We start from the raw sequence: 23,344 nt of genomic DNA on the forward strand, positions 1-23,344 counted from the left end.
TTAAATTTGTATATAATTAAGTTAATTTCTCAATATATTTAAATAATATGTACAAAGAACTGTTATATATTTATTAGCTATAAATATGTAAGTATGTTAAATTCAATGTATAGTGATACATAAGTAAATTTTTAAAATAAGTTTTCGCTTCATTTAACATCAGCATAAACAACTCAGCCTGCGGTATAAAATGTGCGACTTAAGAAAAAATCAAAAGAATCTTATGATACTCGTATGATCAGTTTAAGTTTTAGCTATATTGATATCTTACTTATACTATTAAATTGCTTAATATTAATTTATACGAGTAATGACAATTTATTTTTATGTATCTGACTCACACAGTCAAGTTTGTAAAAATTTCAACAATACTTCACCATCATGCAAAATACATACTGTGAATAAAAGATAAATTTCTCACAAGCTTATGTTGTCTCCAACTTTTATTATGAAAATTTAAAATATCAACATAATATTTTTGTATTGTAGCAGTGGTATGTTCTATCATCTCGTACAAGTTTTCACCATCAATTTTATTGTACTAATACTGTTTTAAACTTTATTTAATTTAGTCTTCACTTTTACTGTTTATGTTGTGTTTAGAAAGAGCATAATTTTTTTATTATTCTCTCTGATTTTTAATTCAATATTCCTTATTTCCTATTGTACCATTTACTATTACTTGTCGTTTTATATATTATCAAGCAGTATACCTGAATAGCTGTTATTGCGTAGTACACGAAGCTAAAACTGACATATAAAGCACTAAAAATTTTTATACCCTGCACTTCGTGAAGGGTATATTAACTTTGGTATGGAGTTTGTAACTACTTGAAGGAGTCATCTGCGGTATGGACATATATATATATTCTTGCTCAGCGTAAAATTCTGCGTCGATTTAGACATGTCCGTCTGTCCGTCCGTCCGTCCGTCCGTCCGTTCGCACGATAACTCAAAAACGAATAATGCAATCGACACCAAACTTTCACAAGTTTTTTCTTTTGTGCCAAGGACGAGCCCTATTGTTATTGGACTAATTCGGACAACGGGTTCGGGTAGCTGCCATACAGCTCAAAGAGTTTATTTTAAATATTTCAAAAACTAATAAAGCTTTAAATATAAAACTTTGTATACATGTGTCCAATTATATTCTACACATGCTCTAAAAATTATAATGGGATAGCTGCACCGTTTCGGGTGGCTGCCATACAACTCCAACAGCAAATTTTTTATATTCGGCAAAATAATAAAGTCAGATTCATGAAACTTGGCAGTCATGTGTCCAATTATAGGTCAAATATACTTCTGAAGTTTTAGAGGAATTGCTTTACAGGTTCGGGTACCTGCCATACAACTCCAGAAGCTAATTTTAAATATTTGGAAAAATAATAAAGTCAGATTCATGAAACTTGGCAGTTGGATGTCCGATTATAGATCAGATATATTTGTGAAGTTTTAGAGGAATTGCTTGACAGGTTCGGGTACTTGCCACACAACTCCAGAAGCTATTTTTAAATATTTGGAAAAATAATAAAGTCAGATTGATGAAACTTGGCAGTTGTGTGTCCAATTATAGGTCAGACATATTTCTAAAGTTTTAATGGGATTGCTTGACAGGTTCGAGTAGCTCCCATACAAGTCTTAAAGCTTATTCTTAATATTTGGAAAAATAATAAAGTCAGATCCATGAAACTTGGCAGTTGTGTGTCCGATTATAGATCATATATATTTGTGAAGTTTTAGTGGAATTGCTTGACAGATTCGGGGACTTGCCAAACAACTCCAAAAGCATATTTTAAATATTTGGAAAAATAATAAAGTCAGATTCATGATACTTGGCAGTTGTGTGTCCGATTGTAGATCAGATATATTTGTGAAGTTTTGATGGAATTGTTTGACAGGTTCAGGTACTTGCCATACAACTCCAAAAGCTAATTTTAAATATTTGGAAAAATTATAAAGTCAGATTCATGAAACTTGGCAGTCGGATGTCCAATTATAGGTCAGACATATCCGTGAAGTTTCTACAGAATGACTTCACAGGTTCGAGTAATTGCTACACAATAACGAAAGGTGCAGGGTATTATTCAATCGGTTTATACCGACTGAAACGTTTTTACTTGTTTTTAAACATTTTTTCTCCTGATCTTTTTGCACTCTTTTCTAACATAATCAAATAATGTGCAGCTTAAAAATGAGTTGATAATCAAGTCGTTCGATCAGTTGACTGAAATAAATTAGTTAAGACGACTTGCGGCTGATATTTTATTTCCTTGCATTAATTTCTTATTATTTTTCTTTTCTTTTTCACTTAATAAATTAGAGTTGAAGAGATTTTTGTTATTAAAATGATATTCAGTCGTAACGTTTACCTTTAATCGGATAGTTGGATTTTCTTGTAAGACGTTCGGATATTTTACAGCGTGAAATATTTGAAAAAAAAAAGAAATATTTTCGATTAAAAATAAATTTAAATAATACAAAATATCAAATAATTTTTTTTTTTAATTTTACTTGTAAAATATTACAAAATCAAATTAATTCTTATTTGTTCATAATTTGTTCTCAATAATTTTGATAATTGTGAATTCGCCGTGCGGCAATTAAATACGAGTATTACGTATTTTCGCTTGTTATTTTTTTTTTTGCCAGTTCTTTTTAATGATTCAATAACTCGTTCTTTTAAGATGATTAGTAGCCTGCTAATATAATCAAATATCATTTTGTAAAAAAATATCAATTTTAAAGAATCGCAAAAAATATTATTCTATACTTATTAAAAATTGAAGAGTGTGTGTTTTTATGTGTGCTATTTAATTTTTTTATGTTGTTTTTTCGTTATAAATTTGTATATCAATTTTAATTTTGCTTTATTGATTGAAAATTAATTAAAATTAATTTATAATAATTTATTTTAATATTTTATATATTTATATATATTTTAATTGAAAGTGATTTATTTTATAATAAATTCTTAATATTTAATCAATATTTTAATAATTGAATCAAATCAAAATGAGTATATTTTAAAATATAAATTGTGTGACATAAATTTTTAAATTAAAGAAAATATTATTATATAATTATATTTTTTAATATTAAATTTAATGTAAAATTATGCCGAAGATCTTGTATTATATTAAAATGTGTATATGAAATGAAAATTTTAATAGTGCTAATAAATGGTTAAAATTTTTTAATGTAGAGCTGTATAATAGTTAGCTTTAATATTTAAAAAATAAATGTTTTTTTTTTTTTTAAATACACCATTAATATAATAAATAAAATTAAAGGAATCTTATAAATAATATACTTTTTATACAATTTAATTAAAATTAATAGTAAAATTGCTAAAATTCCTTTCTATAATCTTAAATTAAATTGTGTGTTTATTTAAGTATTAAATTTTATCTTTAATTTTATTATTCTTATAAACATCATATATAAATTTCAAGTATAATGTTAACAAATTGTATAACAAATTAATTTTTCTCTTCTGTAGTACACAATTATTATGTCGTATAAGTACTTAAATCATGTTGATATTCTCTAAACCAAACTCAGATATATTTGAAGAATTTTTACTTTTATATTGTACTCCTTTTTTGTATCAATTTTAAAAAATATAAGGAGGAAAATAATTGTAGTTTATTTTCACGGTTTTTTTGTTTTTGTTTTCTTTTTTTATAAATTCAATCTATTATAAATATTAGAGAACTTATTGAACTTTCATTGTTTCTAAGATCCAGTTTATATGTATATTGTGTGTATATATAACAAGTGAAGTGAATATTATAAAAAAAATGCATTTTTTATATTTATTGTACTACGTATGTAGTACAATATGTATGTATGTATGAAAAGAAATTGTTGCAATTTACTTGTCTACCTTAAATCAACTTTTTTATTTAAAAAAAAAAAATTTTTTTTCTGTTTTAATATTTTTAAAGGAAATCAAGGTAAGAACGCGCAAGTTAAACAAAAAAAAAAAAACAAACAAGCAACAAATCTTTTGGATTAATCGGTTTTAATTTTTTTTTATTCGGTTTTTATGCTTTATTTTTGGAATTTAATATTATATTACAACATAAATAAGTACTTATGTATTAAATAAAAAAAGAAAAAAAGAACAAAATCAAAATAAGCATCATCATCAACATAACCTTTACATATTGATGTACATACCCATATATGTATATATATATAAGTTATCTGCATATACACATTAATATACGGCAATAATTTTATAAGAGCATCAACATTTTACCATAAACACAGTACAACTTTATTGCCTCTTTTTTTTCATTCTGGATTTTTTGGTTTCTTACTATTTTTTTTGGAATATTTTGTCTCGCATATACATAAGTAATCTCGCGCAATGGAGCCGGAACTTAAAAGGTAAAAGTAACTTTAATATATAATCAAAAAATATTTTTTCTATATATATATATATATATATGTATATATTTGTGATTATAATAAAATTAAAAAAAGCATATTATAGGTACCTGTTATGTTGCAGAATTCTTTTAAATATACAATTTACATATAAATATATTTATGTATATATGTACAAATAGGTGCAGGTACAAATAACGTTCAATCAGTCTGGCACCAAAATTTATAAAATCAAAAAAAAAAAGGGGAAAAAAAAGCTATGCATATAATTTTCAATATTGTCTTATCATTTTCTTCTTTCCTTCTCTTTTTCTTTCACCTTATTCTATATAATATAGAAGTACATACTTCCTATATGTATGAACATGGATTTTCTTTGAAAATACAAAGAAATTTAATGCATATCGATTTTGGTTAAGTATAATTATTATGCTGGATGTCATTCTATTTAAGAGAAAATTAGTCAAGAAATCTCAAATATAGCTATTAAGTATTTACTGTTATTTTTATGACCATATGCTTCGGGGGGCTTTAATGCTAAATATAATCTGCAATCGATTCTACTCAAGTTTACATTTTAGGTTCACATTTTTATGAAAGCTATTTTATTTTCACAAAATTAATTATATTAAAAATGCAATTTTTTTTTTTTTTTTTTTTTTTTTTCCTTCTTCACTCCTAGGAGGAGTATAGGGCTAGTGCATGATATCTATCATGCCCTAGTTTCTATAGTCATAGAGAGTTAGCTAGGTAGGTGACTAGCCTGCCGTAGTTTTTATTTATATTAATTATTTGAGGTTATTAATATTACTGTTTATTTTTCTTAGTTTTCTTAGTATCGAATATTATGAATATTTGAAAATTACTTGTTTAATATTTATTAGTATTGCATATTAAGTTATATAATATTGAATATAATTTTTATATTGACCTGACCGGGGTTTGAACCCGAGACCCTTCGGTTAAAGAGCCGGTGCCATAACCACTGCACCAATGATCAGATAAATGCAATTAGTAAACGTAATTATAAAATAGCTATGAGTTTTTTATTGAAATTCCGAAAATTGTTCATGGGATAAGAGAGTAATTTTTTTTATTTCTATTAAAAACTTATTGGTATATTACATATTATGTACTTATATTGTTGTCACTCAATTTTTAAATTGAGAATTCGAAACATCATATTATTAAAAGATTTTACTGTATTGCGCCTTAATATATGCAATATTTCATAAAATAAAAAATATTATTTAGGTACTTAATTATGATATTCATAAATTCATTCACGAGATATTTCTAGTTTTGTAGTTGGAACACGGTCCGTTCATAGCAGTTAGAGAAGATGGGCTTCAATATGCAATGGATGATTGCAGTACCCATATCAGGGAGAATGTTTCCTTGCAGTTATTCCATTCTGTTGATAATCTTAAATCTATATAATCTATACAAATTATAATATTTTAATATTAATACTTAAGTAAATTTGACATACTGATTGGCATACAGTCGGGAAAATCGATAAAAATTTTTGAATTTATTTTTAATGTTCTCGACAAAAATACATAAGTATTTTGAAGAATTTGTTTATAAAACCTATTATCAGAGAATAATGGTGAAGGAACAAATTGATAATGGGCCTTCACTTATGTTATTTGTAGAAAAACGTTTTGTTTTCTTGTTTTGCTATATTTAGTTTTAACAAGTTTGATTATCTAAGTTTTCTAATAGTAAGTACTTAACCTTTAAAAATAGATGAAAAGAAAATGAAAAATTAAGAATGGTTTTATTTTTTCTTTTATTTTTTTTTGTTCCTTTGTTTTGTATCGGTTGTGTGGCATCAATTTGGCTCTTATATTTTGGTTGAATATTTAGATAATCCAAAGTTTTACAAATTTACTGCATCTTATGTATATTTAGTTTAGTTTTCCTTTATATATATACTACACTTTATATGCATATTATAATATCTCTATTTTGAACAAAAATTTATATACAAACATACATGTGTATGTATATACAAACATACATGTATCTATAAATATAACTAAATGTAAAGTATGCTGTATAATAGAATTAAATTCATTTAATGAATACTTTGAATGGAAGTCTTTAATTTGCATAAAAGCTGCAGTAAAAATAACTCTTTTTAAAATAAAAATACCTTTTTTTTTTGAAAAATATATGATTTAAGGTTCATGTAAGTGTATGTTTGTATATATTGGAGACATGCTTTACTTTAAAATTATCTTTTCCTATATATTTTTCCTTTTAAACGTGTATACATAATATATGAATGTACATACACTTCGTATTCATAAATCTATAACAAAAAATGCTTAAAGTGCATTTTACATAAGTATAGCTTAGAGGTTTATTAATTTAGAAAAAAAAAAATAATAGCTTCAATAGAATATAGAAATGTTTCGGACATAAACTCTCGGATATATTATGTAAATGTTATCATTATAGTTTAAAAGAATAAATTTAGATGTTATGTAGTTTACTTGACCCAAATATACGAGCAGTAACTAAGTAAAAACTTTTATCTGCTTTGGTTTATATTTATAAATTTGTACGTATGATTAAGGATTTTCACCGTTCAATTGTAAATACTTATTATACAAATATCTCACACTTATACTTACACATTAATATAAGTCGAATAATTTAAGAACAAATTGAATGTAACCAGATGGCTTTAATAGTTGATTGAGCCATAACATTCTTAATTATTAGAAAACATGTATAATTTTTTCCAAGTTTCTAAAATTGTTTATAAATTAAACACAATTATTTTCTGTGAGTTTTTTATAAAAAGTACTATTTTGTTTACATATTTTAATTATTTAATTAAATATTTTTCAAATATAATATTACAAAACATATTTTGGCCCTTAATATGTGCCCCCTTTTGAATCAGCATCTATTAAAATTCACTTGCATTATAATACAAGGCTTGTAATACAACTAATACAACAACATATAGTTAGGAATATCTAGTCATCCGATGCAAATCTGCTTCCCTAAGTTATTAGAAATGCCGATGAAATTTCGACACAAATTTTGACATATTAAAGTAAGAACATGGGGTTCTCCTCCATAAAATAATCATATATAACTGTTTGTGTATTTAAAGAATTTTGCATTTAAGTATGTAAATATGTTTGGACAGACTCTTACATAAACTTCCATTATTATAATATGCGTATAATAGCTACATAAATATTTATCGCACTTTTCATTAAACTGACAACAAAAATCGTATAGGAAATATTTGTATCACGACCAAATGTCTATGATATAATACACGTATAATCATATATCAAAACTCATACATAATTTAATTTCAATAATTAAAAAGATTTTGATTGGGAACATTAATGTTCCGTTATCAAAAACGTCACAACAAAGCTTTTATACAAAATTAAAGTTAAAAAAAAATTTATAGTGGCATAAATGCTTTTCAAGTAAGAAAAAATGCAAATTGTTATATTACAATATTTTTCTTTTTTTTTCATGATTTGTGTGCTATCAAAGTGTTATGATTTAAAAAATGTGGGCGCAGTTGATTTTTCTGTCTTTTCTTTTCGAAAAAGCTAGTTTAACTAACTGCCGGCAATTTAGTATTATATTTTTTTATGTTTTCTTTTTTTTAACTCTTATATTGATATTATTAAAAAATCCAGATTTATAACTCACGTATTTTAGAAAAAAAATAGAGAAAAAATGAGAGGAAAAATATGAGTCAACTTTGAAGAGTTATGATTTAAAAATGGAAATGATTTTACCTTTTATTTTTTCTTCTTCTTTTTTTTTCGTTTTATGAATTTATGTTGGCCTAATAACAATACTAGAAATTTGTTTTTATTTTTTGTATTTAAATTTTTAATCTTTTAATTCAAAAATTGTGATTTTAATCCATTTGTATTGGAAATTAGTTATCTGAAATTTATTTAAATAAAATGATGTGTAGCTAGCTTTACAAGTTAAGGAAATAGAAATAAATTTCATTAATAAAAATGACAAGTCTTCTTAGCAATCAAAAAAAAAAATTATAATATTATGTGGTCATTTTATTATGCCATTCAAATTTCAAACAAAGTTAGAAAAAAATAGAACAATTAAAAATATTTTAATATAAACGGTTCTTAAATATTTCCTGTAATTAAATTTTCCAATTATGAATTGATTTTTTTTTTGTCGTTCATTTAATTTTTATTTGAATTTTTTAAAATTCATTTGGAAAAACTGGGATTTTATTGGTTAGTCGAAAGTTATATACTTTTATTTTCTCTTAATTATATTATTATTAACCTTAATGTTAATAAAAATAACAGTAGAATAATTTATTGATATTTCATACTCCGATTCTAATACACATAAGTGAGTCTTATAATTCGTTTGGTTCTAATACAGAACTACCTTTACAAAATTTATAATAATAAAGTTGAATCAAAGCAATGGTTTGTATACAGTAGAACTTTTTCCATGAACAAATGAAAATCCAATCTACTACATTTTTTAAATTACTGTCATTCATATACTAAAATATATGAAATTATTGCATATATTTAGGATGAACGTAGAAAAAAATGGAAAGAAGCGTTAATATAATAGTCGAATCCGAGTTAAGACAAATAATTATACATTTGGCATAATTATGACATTTGCTGTTAGATTTTCCTTTTATATAAATTCAGAGAAGCTGGCTGTTTCGGAAATGCATATATTTCCGAAAAATTGAAATTTCCGGCGCTGAAAATTTAAATTTTATTTATTTTACTGAGGAGCGGTAACTTAGCTGGTGCGAAACCGAAAGAAAATTTTTATCTATCTGAAAAAAGTATTTGTTAATGCCAAAAAGCTGCTAAAATTTTAAAGTCTTAAAACTAAAAATCTACAAAAAAAAAAGAGTTTTATATAACGGTTAATTTTAATGTCCATTTTCTTATTTTAATGTTTGACTATACTGTATGGTAGTAGAATCGTGTCTTATACTGTACTGCTCAAAATCGGAAAATTTCAGTTGAAAGATCAGTATGTCAAGACCACTCTATCTTGACTAGTCAGCCTCAAATGTTAAAATTAGAAGTATAACAAAAATTATATTATAATAACATGGTAAAGATATGCTATAGTGATATTATGGTGGAAACTTTATTATTCGTGAAATAACATTATAGAAATGAAGATGACCTCTTTTGAAAGTGCAGGTTATGTAGTCATGGTTTTATGTATACTTCTAAGCGTTTATATTGCTTTAAATAAATTATCTTATATTTTAAAGTTGTGTTAAAGTGTTGTTGTATTTCAAAAATTGTTTCCATACTTAAAGTAATTATAATTTGTTTGTTAAATTGTTTTAACACCGTAGCATAACATCTAAATGTTTTCCATGGAATTTTAATGAAAGGAATGAAAAGTTTGTACTTAAAGCTTCTTTACTTAAGTTTGTACTCTTCTCGCAATGCATACCATACATGTATACATATTCAATCGCTTCTCTTATATACACACATCGTATTTTCTTAAAAACAAACGTATTTCTTTTGTGACAATAGTCATTAGGTTGGTCTACCAGAATTCTTTTATTTCTATATTAGATTGTTTAATTGGATAAAAAAAAAAAGAAGTTTTATATTTTTATTTTTTTATTCGCATAAAAATTAAAAAAACAAGCGAACTTCCGACTCCTTTCTTCTTATACACTTTTTTCTGTTATAAAAAAAATTTCTTATATCGTTCATCTGCAATATCAATGTATAAACCTCTATATACGAGTATATATGTACTATACCATATGTACATAAACAGTTTAACCTTTCCCCTTAAAAAATTACTTATAAAGTTGAATTTTTGTTGTTTTAAACCTTATATTATAAAATATAAACTCTCTGCTATGTGCTCACCTGAAACAAAAAACTTATTTTGCAAGTTTTTTCCTTTAAGTTTTGAGCTTGTTGTTGAATTTTATTTTTATATGTGCGCGATAACAGTTACAAAAAAAAATAAAAGGTCCAAAGACTGAACTACTGCTACTGATGGTATAAGCTATGATGATCAGTTCTTATTTCTGTTTTCTTTTATTTTTCAAACATAACTATAAAAGAGGATTAAATGGAAGAGGAAAAAAGGTGCATAATGGAAGCAGAAAGGCTTGTGAACTCTTTCTTTTTTTACAATTTTTGTTGTTCTTTATAATATAAATTTACCTGTACCTATTTAATTTTGCTGCTAAGACAAAACAAAAAAATTGAAAAAAAGTGTGTTGAAACAGGAAAAATTATTTTTGAAGAAAATAATGGTTACTTCGTTGTGCCGCCGGTCAAAAATTTAGAAAGAGCATCTGGTTTTTATTTTTTGTTTCATATATGTGTTTTGTTTTTTTTTTTCTCTTTTTGCCGATTTTAATCATATAATTTTCAAATAAGAGCGTAAAAATTTGAATTTTTAATTATTTATGTATGTACATGTGCTTGTTCCTGTATGTATATTTGTGAATGCAATTTATACTGTTATGCATACATTTTATACCGTTGTAAATAATTTCAATTGAAAATTTATAAAATTTCGATCTGTTAAAAAGTGAATTTTAATTCTTAACACGTGATGAAAGGATAAACAAAATTTTTATATTAATGACATGGCTAAACAAATTTTAAATGACCCAAATTTGAATGGTCACATTTTCTGAACTGAAATAATCAATTGTTGAAATTTTATATATAAGCTCTATCTGGTGATGAAAAGAGTTTTTTATTAACAGTTTCAATTATATTTAATTACTAAACCGAACTAATAATGTATTGAGGAAATTGGGGCACAGAGGAACAATTTTGCAAAGAAAAAAATTTCTGTTATTTTAGGTTTTCTCGCCAATAAATTTTTACATATAAACCGTATAGCTAAAAAAGACATTTACTTGTGAAGAAATATGCTTCATAAACTTTTCGATTTCTAATAAATTATAGGGGCTTTATACCCTATTTAACGTATTTTGATATAATAAGAATATTTAAATCAGCTTATTTTCTTTAATTTTTACATTCAAACTTTTTAGGTCAGTGAAATTAGTTGGAAAATCAGCTAGAATAAGCATTTCAATGAAATTAGATCCCGGCGCTTGGCAAATGCCCAATTTTATATTTCCAGACATTGTTCAACCAGTATCGTATTAACTTTCCATAAATTAAATTCGATGGGTTAAGAAATACATTACTTATTTACTTATACTTGCTAGATCTACGAGACCAAAATTGTCGTAATTTGCAAAATATCGCTTAAGAATTCCACAATACGGTCAATTATATAATTTGATCGATCGATAAATTTTCTTATAAATTTTCAACAATTATCTCGTCTAACATAGAATATTAATTATTTATTTAAATTAAAAATATAAAATAACAAATTGATTTTTCAAAAAAAAAATATTCAGTTATGACATCAGGCGGTTTCTTCTATTTATTTCAAAATTAATAACAGGTTAATTTTCAACCAATCAATATAAGTAAGTGAAAAAAAATATAAAATACGAATGGTCACATCCTAAAATTTCATTTAACTTAACTTTAAAGCATAACTGTTTCATGATTTTAAATTATATCAGGTTCATACTAAAAAATAATGCTATACAAGAGGTGACATAAAATATTTATACGTACTTATATAAAATATATTTATGTTTCATAAACAGAAGAAAAAAAGAAAACAAAAATAACAAACATAACTGAATGTGCATTTGGATGTTAAAAAAATCAACAAAATGAGAACTGGTTGATCATTAATAACCATATTTTATTACCTTAAGAAATTCCATTTTTATTTGTAATACTCTTATATACTTACTTGCTAAAATTATAAACTCTCTTTCTTTTTCTTTGTAATCAAAGTTGATTATATTCAGTTATGCAATAAAACGACAACAAATTGTGGAAAGCGTTCAACTACAAAATTTTATTTACAGGAAAATATGAGCAATAAACCCCATTCAGAAAGGATTTGACAGACAAGTCACTTTTATAGAATTTATAAGTATTTGATCGATTTTAATTCATCTAAAATACAATGAAGCCAAGCTAATTGAAGTGTAAGCTTTAAAAAGGCATGGCCATTGTATTGTAAATACTCTGAACAGTCAGATTTTGCTGAGTAATTTTCATAATTTTCTCACTTTTCTTTTCTCTGAACGTTAACATTTGTTCCCAATACGAAAAAGAAATTGACCATAAACTTGTATGCATAGTTTTTCATTCAATTAATTATTTTAAGCACATTCTTAATGTATTAAATCAGATTTTAACTGAAAATTTAGAATTTAAATATTTTTAAGTGTGTCATATATTAGATTGCAATAACAAAACAAATCTCAATAATCTGGAATATCAGGCTATAAATACCATTAACATTGCAACAATATTGAAAATATCCAAGCCCATATGTTTTAAATTTTGACTACTTATTTTATAAGCTGTACAGGGACATATATATATATATATATTGTGTTAATATGAGGAGTTCAATCGGTTCATATTTAAAATTTTTTATTTCAGTATATAACATTGAGAACATAAATAATATAGTAAAAAAACACTTTGAAGTTTAGATATTTTTGTCATATTAACGCTTTGTGAACCAAGCTGAATTTGATACAAGAATTCAAGAATTCAAATATTATGTATCATATAAAATCAACAGTAATAGAATGACTATTCTAAATGTATACATAATATAGAACCTCTTATATGAATCCCGTAAATATTCGTCACTTATGTATTCAAAAAATTGTATTTACTTAAATATAATAAATATATACTTACACACTATTTATTATTCAAAAAAATACATAAAATAAAATTAACATTTTGATATTTTCCTGAATCTCCTTTCCATTTTATATCGTATATAAAAATATAATTTTCCTCAAAAATATAAGGTATATTGTTACTCATATGTACTTCTGTACTCGTTTTTCTATATATGTATGTAGGTATCCTGAAGCTGTGACTATGCCTTATTGCAGTAATAATATTGATAAATATCTTGATATTTATGTGACACCAGTATTTTGTACTAGTGACTTTTTCTTTTATTATAATATATTATATCGTACACATAATATGCACATAATATGCATATACATACATACAATGTAAATATATGCATATTCTATTTTATTTCATTTAAAAAAAACAAAAAACAAAAATTATAAACCCAGAAGTAGATTGTAAAAAACTGATTGAGATGAATTTGAAATTAATTTTGGTAAATAAAAATAAAAAATACGTTATAACGCTAAACAATATATAAGGTGATTAATTTTTAAGGCCAGTAAAACTTGGAATTTTAAAAACTATTCTGTCAGTATATATTCAACCATTCAGTTTCTGTCGCCGTATGGCATGCAACGTCATTTTGATTAGAAATCCGATCGACATTCTTAAACTCTGTTATTTTGTCAGTAGTCTTAATCACGGAGCGGTAACGATCTTCATTTCTCGTCGGCTAAATTTTTTTTATAAGAAATAAGGACTAAATGATTTACAAGGAATCACCAGCATGTAAATCGCACTACACACTTCTCTGTTCTCAATGTAGTGTAGCAATTCAGTAAACGTAAAAATAACCCTCATTGCGGAACAGTGTTCACTGCAATTTTATGATTAAATCAGATCGATTTACTACTTTGTACAGCGGTTTTTCAGAGAATATACTAAGAGCTTTACAGTTTGGTTGGCAATTAATTCTTTCATAGACTTTATACAAGAAAAAGAAAAACACCTTATATTTCGTACGTATAGTCAATTGATATTGCACTTTTGGATACTCTTGTGTATATTGCACATATATTCAATAATAGTGTTCAACAATTACAGTCCAACAGTTTATACAATAATAGAAAAATTGCAATATATATTGAATTTACTGTGTGCTAAAAGTGTCGCAGTAGAAAAAAAACTTCATTCAATACAATTTAGGTTATTATAAATCTTAACAAAGGCAATAAAAACATTGATGATATAACTGGAATTTGTAAAAATTTCTTGTATTTTTTCCACTCAATGACATTATAACTGTATATTTATTTATATTCAAATATAGATTTAAGTTAAATAAATACTTGCTTATTTTGTCATCCGATAACACCGACTTGAAACTCACTTACTAAAACTACATTCTATTATCGCCAGAGGAGGTACAACAATATACATACATAGTTCTTTTGTGCATTATTTTTAGTTATATGATGTCGAAAGGCAACTGTATGCCACAAAAGATGTAGATGTATTTTGAAGTGCCAAATAGTTTACCGATAATTGCAATAAATTTATGCTTGTAAAATTTATTCTAAGAGATTTATAGAGTTTAGCTATTCTTCATCCCCAATATAAATTCGTCATTTTATGAATAACATGTTTCCCTTTTACATATTATGTAACGTTATGAAGTGTTATAAAGGTGGCAATATTAGCACTTGTTGAAAAATTTTTATTGAATACTCAACTTCCTACAAAATTTTCACATTCATTTTATTAAATAAAAAATATACAGATAAATTATACATGAAAGTTTACCGCAAGAGACTGAATTTATGGATCGTTCGTAAAACTAAAAATATCTATGTATCTATGGTGTGAATTATTTATTTTCTGTCATAAAATATGTTAGCTGTCATTGATAAAATTCTTGAATGAAAATAATAAAATGTTCATTTTAGTTTGAAAAGTTGATAAGTTAAAATTAAAATATATTTTTCTTAAATTTATTAAGTGTATGTAATTTCTTTATTTACTGGAGTCGTATTTTACGTCAGAATAAAACATTTTAGATAAAAACTTTATTATTGTATATTTTTTCTTATAATTTTTCGAACTTCTTAAGATCAATTTTATACATTTTTCCATTACAAGTTGACATAAGAAATAAAATTGGTAATAATTGATAAGATAATATTATTTACAAAATAAAAGAGCTGATATTTATACTAATATTTTTAAAGTAAATATGTTGTAGAATAAATCTTTTATAGAGTTGCAAGCAAGACAAAGAAATAAAAATTTTGTAAACTAGTAGAAAACCAAGTAAAAAGTGTAATTTTGGCCTATTAAAAAAAAATTGAATACGTGCCTATTTTTACTTGACTTTATCTTCTATATTTTCAAGTTTATACCAAGTGAGAGCTTCAATAAGAAACACACAGACGGATGGTTCGATTGACGAAGAATGGACGGATCAACGAATATAATTAAATCGACTAGAATTTGACTCTGAGCAAGAATGTGCGTACCTTCTTTATGGGGTAACGAATCTTTTCTTACTGCAGATTTTTTTATAATCAGAATTAATGATGAAACTTTGATGTAATTTTTGTTAAATGTTTTGCTTTTGTTAAATGCTTTATTTTTGACAGAGCGGTACACGATATACGAAATAAAGGAAAATTCAAAAACAAAAAATTTTTAACAAGTTGCAAGACTATATCCCTGACAACTCTTCGAGGCCATCCAGAGTCAATTTCTGAAAATTTTCTTGAACAAAAATTGCAGAGTTTTCCAACCCTCTTTTGACCTTATAGGGTCAAAATTGTCAAATATATTTTTGTAACTTTTCGCTTTTCCCTCTTGGAATTTGAAGATTTCTAGGTTCGATTTTCGAAAAAATTCCAGGAAATAATTTACTGACTAAAAACAATTCACAATTCAAAGTTTATGTATAAATTCTTCACTTTATAGGATAAAACCTCATTCTTGAAAAATTTTTAAATTTCTACAAGCATTTCTTGTACAATTTTAATTGGAAATTACATTCAGAATAAATAAAAATAAAAAATATTCAGAATAAATAAATTAAAATTTAATCGAATATTTATTGGAACAATTTACTTTGTTTCTTTATTATTTTCTTTGTTTTTCCAATTTCATTATAAAATATTTTCCATTTCGAACAGTTACTTCGTTTTTCTTGTTAAAATGTCATTATTGTCCACCAAATCTATGTTAATCCGACATAATCCACGTTCTATTTTAAAAAACCCCAATTTCACTTTTCTTTTTTTTTTAATTTACTGTACGTATTATCCAATTTTATGTCACTACAAACAATACGGTATAACAAAAAAAGCTTTTCTTTCAAAATTTATTTCAGACAAAAAACAAAAATAAAATTCCCAGTTAAAATATTGAATCTCATCGTGGTCGGTAGTTAATTTTTCTTTAATTAAACTTATTATCTGTATCTATATTGACGCGATTTAATCTATCAAATATATACGCTCACGTATCTTTTAAATATAGATTTTTTTTTCTCTTCAACAAAATGTAGAACTATAGTATTAATAAAGCTGTGTGTAAATATAAAAACAAAGAAAAAGAAGAAAAAAAAAAAACGAATCTTAACAGTTATCCAATTAACTGTCTCAATGATTAATGAAGTTTTTTTAATATGAAAACGTTCCATGTATAACTTGTGTTTCTTTTCAACAATAAGAAAATTTAAAATAAACTTTGCAATATTACGTTCCCAGGTGCTATAAAATCTAATATTTTGAAGAGAGTATTAAAAGAATATTAATTTAAGTAAAAGATAAACTAAAATTAATAAAATTTTGGAAGTGAATTTTTACAATGTTAAAACCAAAAAGTCAAATCGGTGTGGATTTGTTTTATTAAGAAATAAAATTACAGAACCAAGTGATTAATACATAATCAACAATCAGGACACCCCTTAAAATTATAATTCATTTTTATTCTAGAAGAAAATGTAGAAAGCCAAAAATATTTCTTCCATGCAAAACTTTACTTTAAATGAACAATGCCTTGATAGGAATAGGAACTTACGATAAGACCTTAATGTATTTAACGGAAATTTAACACCGTAATCGTCAAATATCCAAAGATTTTTGCAAGCACTTTCAAATTAATATTCTTTAATTTGAATATCACTTTCGATGCGCCCTCGATGTCTCTTTTCTTAGAGCACGAATCTTATTTTCTATTTAATAAATTTTACATTTCCCTTCTTCCATTTGAAGTTTGTGTATTGAATTTTATACAAAATATTTTCTCTTTCAATATTGAATTTCAAAAAAATTTAATTTTTTTTTTTGACTTAAAAACATTATGGTGTTAAAACATGGAACTAAAATGTGTCATATAGAAATTTGTGCTAAAATTGATTTTTAACCACTTTTTTCATTTTTTCTTTTATTTTTTAATTTGATGGGAATTTCAATCGATTTTTGTTATCAAATCTTAAACCAATAGAAAATATTTAACTTGTCAAAAATTTTCAACCTCATTTTTTTTCTCTAATTTCTTCTTTTTTTTTATTGAATTTTAATTCAGTGCGAGTGAAAAGCCCTTAAGTACAAGTTAAAATTATGTAAGTATGTATAATAACAGAATTGTATATATATAGATAGACATTTATTTTAATAATGGAATTGATATTTTGATATCTTTATCATTTAAAATAGAAAAATAATAAAATAATACCAAAAAATTGAAAAAAACACACAAAAAAACGAAATAATTATTATTTGTTCTCATTTCTCAATTTGTTGTATGTGTAATACTTAAGATATTATTTAGAAATTTATTACCTACCTGAGTATATAGGTGACCGGCAATATAATCATTTGCCATCATAAAATAAGATAAAGAAAACGAATGATGATTGAAGAAAAGTGATTACATTTTCACTCTTTATGTTCTATTTGTCTTCTTTACTTCTTCACCGGTTCCAAAAATTTCAAAATATTTTTACTTTTATACCAGTATGGGGTACCAACAATCAAACATATTATTAATGTTAAAGAAATTACGACAGTATAATCTGCTGAGATGAAAGGAGAGGGAAATGACACGAGAAATGAAAAAAAAAACATAAATTTCTCAATTAAAAAATTATTAAAAACGTCATTCAAAAGTTCAATCACATTTTTTTCTCTTTTTCAATTTCAATTTCTAGAAAATCACATTCAATCAAAGTAAAGGTAAGAAAAAAACAGGAAAAAAAAACACAATTTTTGTGTTTAGTTTTTCAAATTTTTCTTCTTTTTCGGTATTTTCTTTACAATTTTGAAGTTTTGACAATTTGATTTTTTTACAATTTTGTTAAAATTATTGTTGGCCTCATAGCACTCTGTTGGTTTAATTTAACTGTTGTTATTCTTAATAGTAGTAAATATTTTTGTAATGTTTTCATTATAGGTAATCTTTTATTTTTTCTTATTTTTCGTCTCTCTCTTTTTTTAATGTAAGCCGACAGCCAATTGAATTGCGGCATAAAATTTTCTATACCAAAAATTAAAATTTTATTCGATTTTTTTTTTATTGTTGGAATTTTGTATGTTTTTCGTTAATGCATTTGGAACAAAGATCAAAGAGAGCTGTTTAATATGTTAAGCTAAATTTAATGATATAAAGCTTTCGTTTGTAATGTTGTTAAGTTATGCAAATGGAATCCCGGAATAATTTATATCGAAAGCTCAATATTATAATTTTATTTAAAATTATAGGGGGGGGGGGGGGGCGGCACAGTACATCTTTATATGTGTTCACGGTGCGCTGTTAACCCCTTGTACGAATTTTTAACAGCAAATGTGCATCCTTTATCGATATTTTCAAATAGCAGGTCAATTTTAAAATATAATACAGAGATTTTTTTTTTGTCTTACACATTGAAAGGAACCTAACATAGAGAAACGAATTAATGTTAATTAAAACAGGGACTCATTGTTGAAAAAATCCTTTCAACAAAAAAGCATGATAGTATGCAATCTTTCCCGTGTTGCGTTTGTTATAAAATGAATCTAAATTCTTCGATTTTCGGAACATCGTTACTTTGATGTAACAAATCGATTGTTCCCGCAAACGAGTATAAATTTATTAATTAACAAAACAATAAATTTTAAATTAGTTTCTCTATCATTTCAATACTTTAATATAACGTTAGACAATTTTAAGTATCCTAAAGGTGGTCCGATTTTAAAATTTTCTTATTTTTATTTTTTCAATTTAATTTTTTTTTTTTTGAACAAATTTGTTACACAACATGCTGCTCTCCGTAAATACAACGTTTATTTTCTTTCTTGTTTTTTTTTTTTCAATTTTATTTTATTCCATCGTTATGTTAAAATTTAATATTAATGAAATCGAATGAGCTGTGAACAGAATTGTGCTGAATAATTGATGAAAACAAAGAAAAATAAAAGTTTTTTTTTTTGTTAGAATTAATTTTGTAAGTTTGACTGTTGCCGTTGATTATTTTAATTTTGAAGTCATGCTGTTTAACATATTTTAAGTAATTTTTGAATTTTATGTTACACAGTTATGTTTGTACTACTGTTAGATTAATCAACTTCTGGGTTAAAAGTTGACGAAACTATTACTTACAAAACATTACGAATTTCCTCCATGATTTTTCATCAGAAATGCATAAAGCAGCAAAAAATTTTTACACAATTTTATTTATTTGTACTAATTTTCTTTTTACACATCGGCAACACTTTAAGTTTAATACCACTTATTTTAAATCACAAACACAAATAAAGTATAATTTCTTATTTAATGAATTTTTTATTGAGGTTTTCTATTAAAAATTTTATTAAAGAAAAAAAAATTGAAAAATAAAAATTTTTATTTTTTTTTTTTTTTTGCTTTTTATAGTATACTTTTATTGATTTGCACAGATATTAATCAAAAAAGTAATGAATCTTATTTAAAGCACTTACATTTATACTTACCCTATAAAATATTTAATAAAAGTGGTACTTAAAAGAATAAAAGAGAAGAATTTCTAAAAAAGAGAAAAAAAAAAATTAACATTAAAAACCCAACATGCTATCTATAAGTTAACAACAGCTACTGATCACTTGATATTTACTCTCTTCTTGTGAGAAATGAAATTTTAACGATGACAAGCACATATCTAAGAAGAAAATGTAGAGATATCGCGATTTTATATATAGAAACAAAAAATCTATTAAAACACCATGATGTAATCTAATGTTACCGTTAAAAGAGCCTGCTGCTGATACTATTTTGCTTGTACATATATTCATAAACTCACATACATACGCGTACATTTTATGCATTTACAATTTTGATTAATGTTATTAAGGCTAATGAAAATCACCATCGACTAGGCAATAAAATAATTGAAAATCGTTTTTATATTTCAATATGTTGTCGTATTAAAATGATTTTGATTCTTTTCAGTTTTTATTTTATTTTAATTATTTTTTAATTACACTATAATACCATATAAAAAAAAATTTTATTTTTAAATGCGATTGTAAGAGAATTTATTTTAAAACATCATTTTAAATACCCTATTAAAAAATTTATTGATGATAATAATGTTATTTTGTATATAATATATATATATATATTAGTTAGCAGATATACATGTACATAAATTGCACAAATAATTATTGGTCAATGACATACAAATAATCATCAACTTTTATAGTATAATTATGTTATTTAAATATGATAGACAATAATATAATTTAATCACAATAAAATGAAATAATTAAAAATAAATTAAAGTTGCAAAAGAAAATTTGAGAAGCCGAAGGAAGACTTTAGTAATTAAAAACAAAAATGCGTATTAAAATTTCATTGAGAAAGTGCAATTGAACACAGTTTCAACTTTAGAGCAAATTATCAATTTATTACCAATCTCCCTGAAAACGAGAACATTAACAAAATTGTATGAGTATAAAAAAGATGGACAGTATAGTAAATAAAGTAAAATAAATTTCACCAATACGTGAATTTCGAAAAAATTGTTTAATAATATGAAAATTTCCTTATAACGTCCTAATTTTCAATAGTTCTTAATATATTTTAAAGAGTTCAACGAGTTATTCACACGAAAATCACAATTTAACTTAGTTGAAAATTTTTAACTTGCTCAGCATTTACTGAACTATTTGATAAGACTTACATATAAATGTTATGTTCTGAATTCTTGTATATACACATATATACGTAGTTAAATTGAGAAACTGTAGATTTGGGAAATAACCATGAAATACCAAATATTTTGCACAAATTATTTATTTATTTGTACTAGTACTGTTATTAATTAAAATTTTGAATTCACAAAATTTAGTTGTGTGAACAGACCTGTATTGGGCGAACAAAAAATCCAATTATTTAAAAATTATAATTACAAAATTCATGATACAGTAAAAACTATTTCACCAGCATTAAGAGGCTTTCCTTTTTGTCCAAGTATTTTCTTCTATATCAAGGTTTAACTGTATTCATAATTTGCATTTCTATACTACAGAATTAAAATTCAAATTCATTGAATATAGAATTTTATCATGTTTGATGTCAAATATAACATTATTATGGAAAGCATTTAATTAAAATTGACATTTTACAGTGTTGCCAACAAATCACCATAAACAAATTTATTTAATTAATAACGGTTTGTTTTTTTTTTTTTTTTGTTTCGTTCATTTTTTGCGCTCTTCAACAATGCAAATAGTTGAATGCAATAAATGTAAAAATATATATACAAGTATATATAAGAACTGTATATGTATATATAAGAACTGTCACTTTAATGTAACGTCATAAACGAAAATTGGAATGAGATGAAGTAGAAAAATTAATAAACAGAATTCAAAACATTATTATTCGTATATTAATATACGAATAGTACCTATAAGAGATAAAAAATATGTAAGTAATAATATTGTAAGAAAAAACTTGTTCGTATACCCAAATAACTACATGTTAGCTTGTACATACAAATATAATGTACATAGATTATAATAATAAATTGTAATGATTATGGGTGCCAAGATTATTTATAGTCTAATATGTGTGACAAATTATATAATCATATAGATACTGAGGCTATGTATTTATAATAAGAATTTAAAAGAAAAAATGTTATATAACATGTTCTTTGCTTAGCTTATACATGTTGTAAAAAATGTACAATGTTATATGAATTAATTCTTGTATATAGTTAAATAAATTTCTCCTATATTGATTAAACCTGTTTGTTTTCTATTATTTAAATTAATATATAGTTAAAAATTCTATTAAACATACTTCTTTAAAATATAAGATGTTGGTCTTTTTAATTTAAAATATGTGTACTTAAACTTAAATAAAATTATATTAATTTCTTCAATGTTAGTCTTTTAAAGTAAAGAGTTTTATATAAAACTAGAATTGAATTTATTAAAAAATTGAATTGAATTTTCAGGAACATGGATCAGAATTTAATTAAAATTTTATTCATGGAATTTATTTAAACGTACACGTATGTGTATAACATACAAAAATTATACGCTTTCCAAATATTAAAAAAAAAAAAAAAGAAAGTTAATTAGCTCTATCTTGAGGAATAAGAAAACTTGTTTTCTTTTAAGCATATTTTAAGTATGCGCACGTTTTTGAGAAAAAATTTACTGATAAATTATATAACAACTGGTCAGATACTGGAAATTGATTTATCATTTATTCTTTTTACATTTTATTTAAGAGAAAGATCAAAATATTTTCAATTTAATTCTTTATAATATGCTTATCAAATTATTCGTGAAGAAATTATATAATATTACTTATATACAAATAAATAAATTAAAAGGAGTTATACTTGTATTTAATTAAAACGAGAAAAAAAATAGAGTTGACCTTGTCAACTCTGTGATACCCGTACGAATTTGTTATCCTATGTGCGAATAACTAATGTGCCATAACTAACTATGGGGCAGACTATGACTTTAAGTTGCCGTATTACCATATTAATTTATGCAAAATTTCAGTACTATGTGTTATTCAAAATACTGGTTGTGCCAAACTACTATTGATGTTGTATGGCAGCTACCAGAAAGAGCCAAGAAATTTTAGCGAATTTTATCAAGCACATCGGCCCTACTAATATATATTCACTTGTGTGAAATCTCAATATC

The 23,344-nt window shown here is 24.5% G+C and overlaps 1 protein-coding gene across 1 annotated transcript in view; it reads left to right on the forward strand.

Moving 5' to 3' along the window:
• Positions 1 to 3,865: 3,865 nt before the first annotated feature.
• The window catches only part of LOC129615700 (protein prickle), a 205,565-nt gene continuing 186,086 nt past the window's right edge, over positions 3,866 to 23,344 (forward strand). Inside the window, exon 1 of the mRNA XM_055531054.1 lies at positions 3,866 to 4,398. The gene's annotated coding sequence lies outside the window, so the exon portion shown is untranslated. The remainder of the gene's footprint in view (positions 4,399 to 23,344) is intronic.

This window comes from Condylostylus longicornis, unplaced genomic scaffold (assembly GCF_029603195.1).
Source record: "Condylostylus longicornis isolate FDR11 unplaced genomic scaffold, ASM2960319v2 ptg000145l, whole genome shotgun sequence".
Classification (NCBI taxonomy): Eukaryota; Metazoa; Arthropoda; class Insecta; order Diptera; family Dolichopodidae; genus Condylostylus; species Condylostylus longicornis.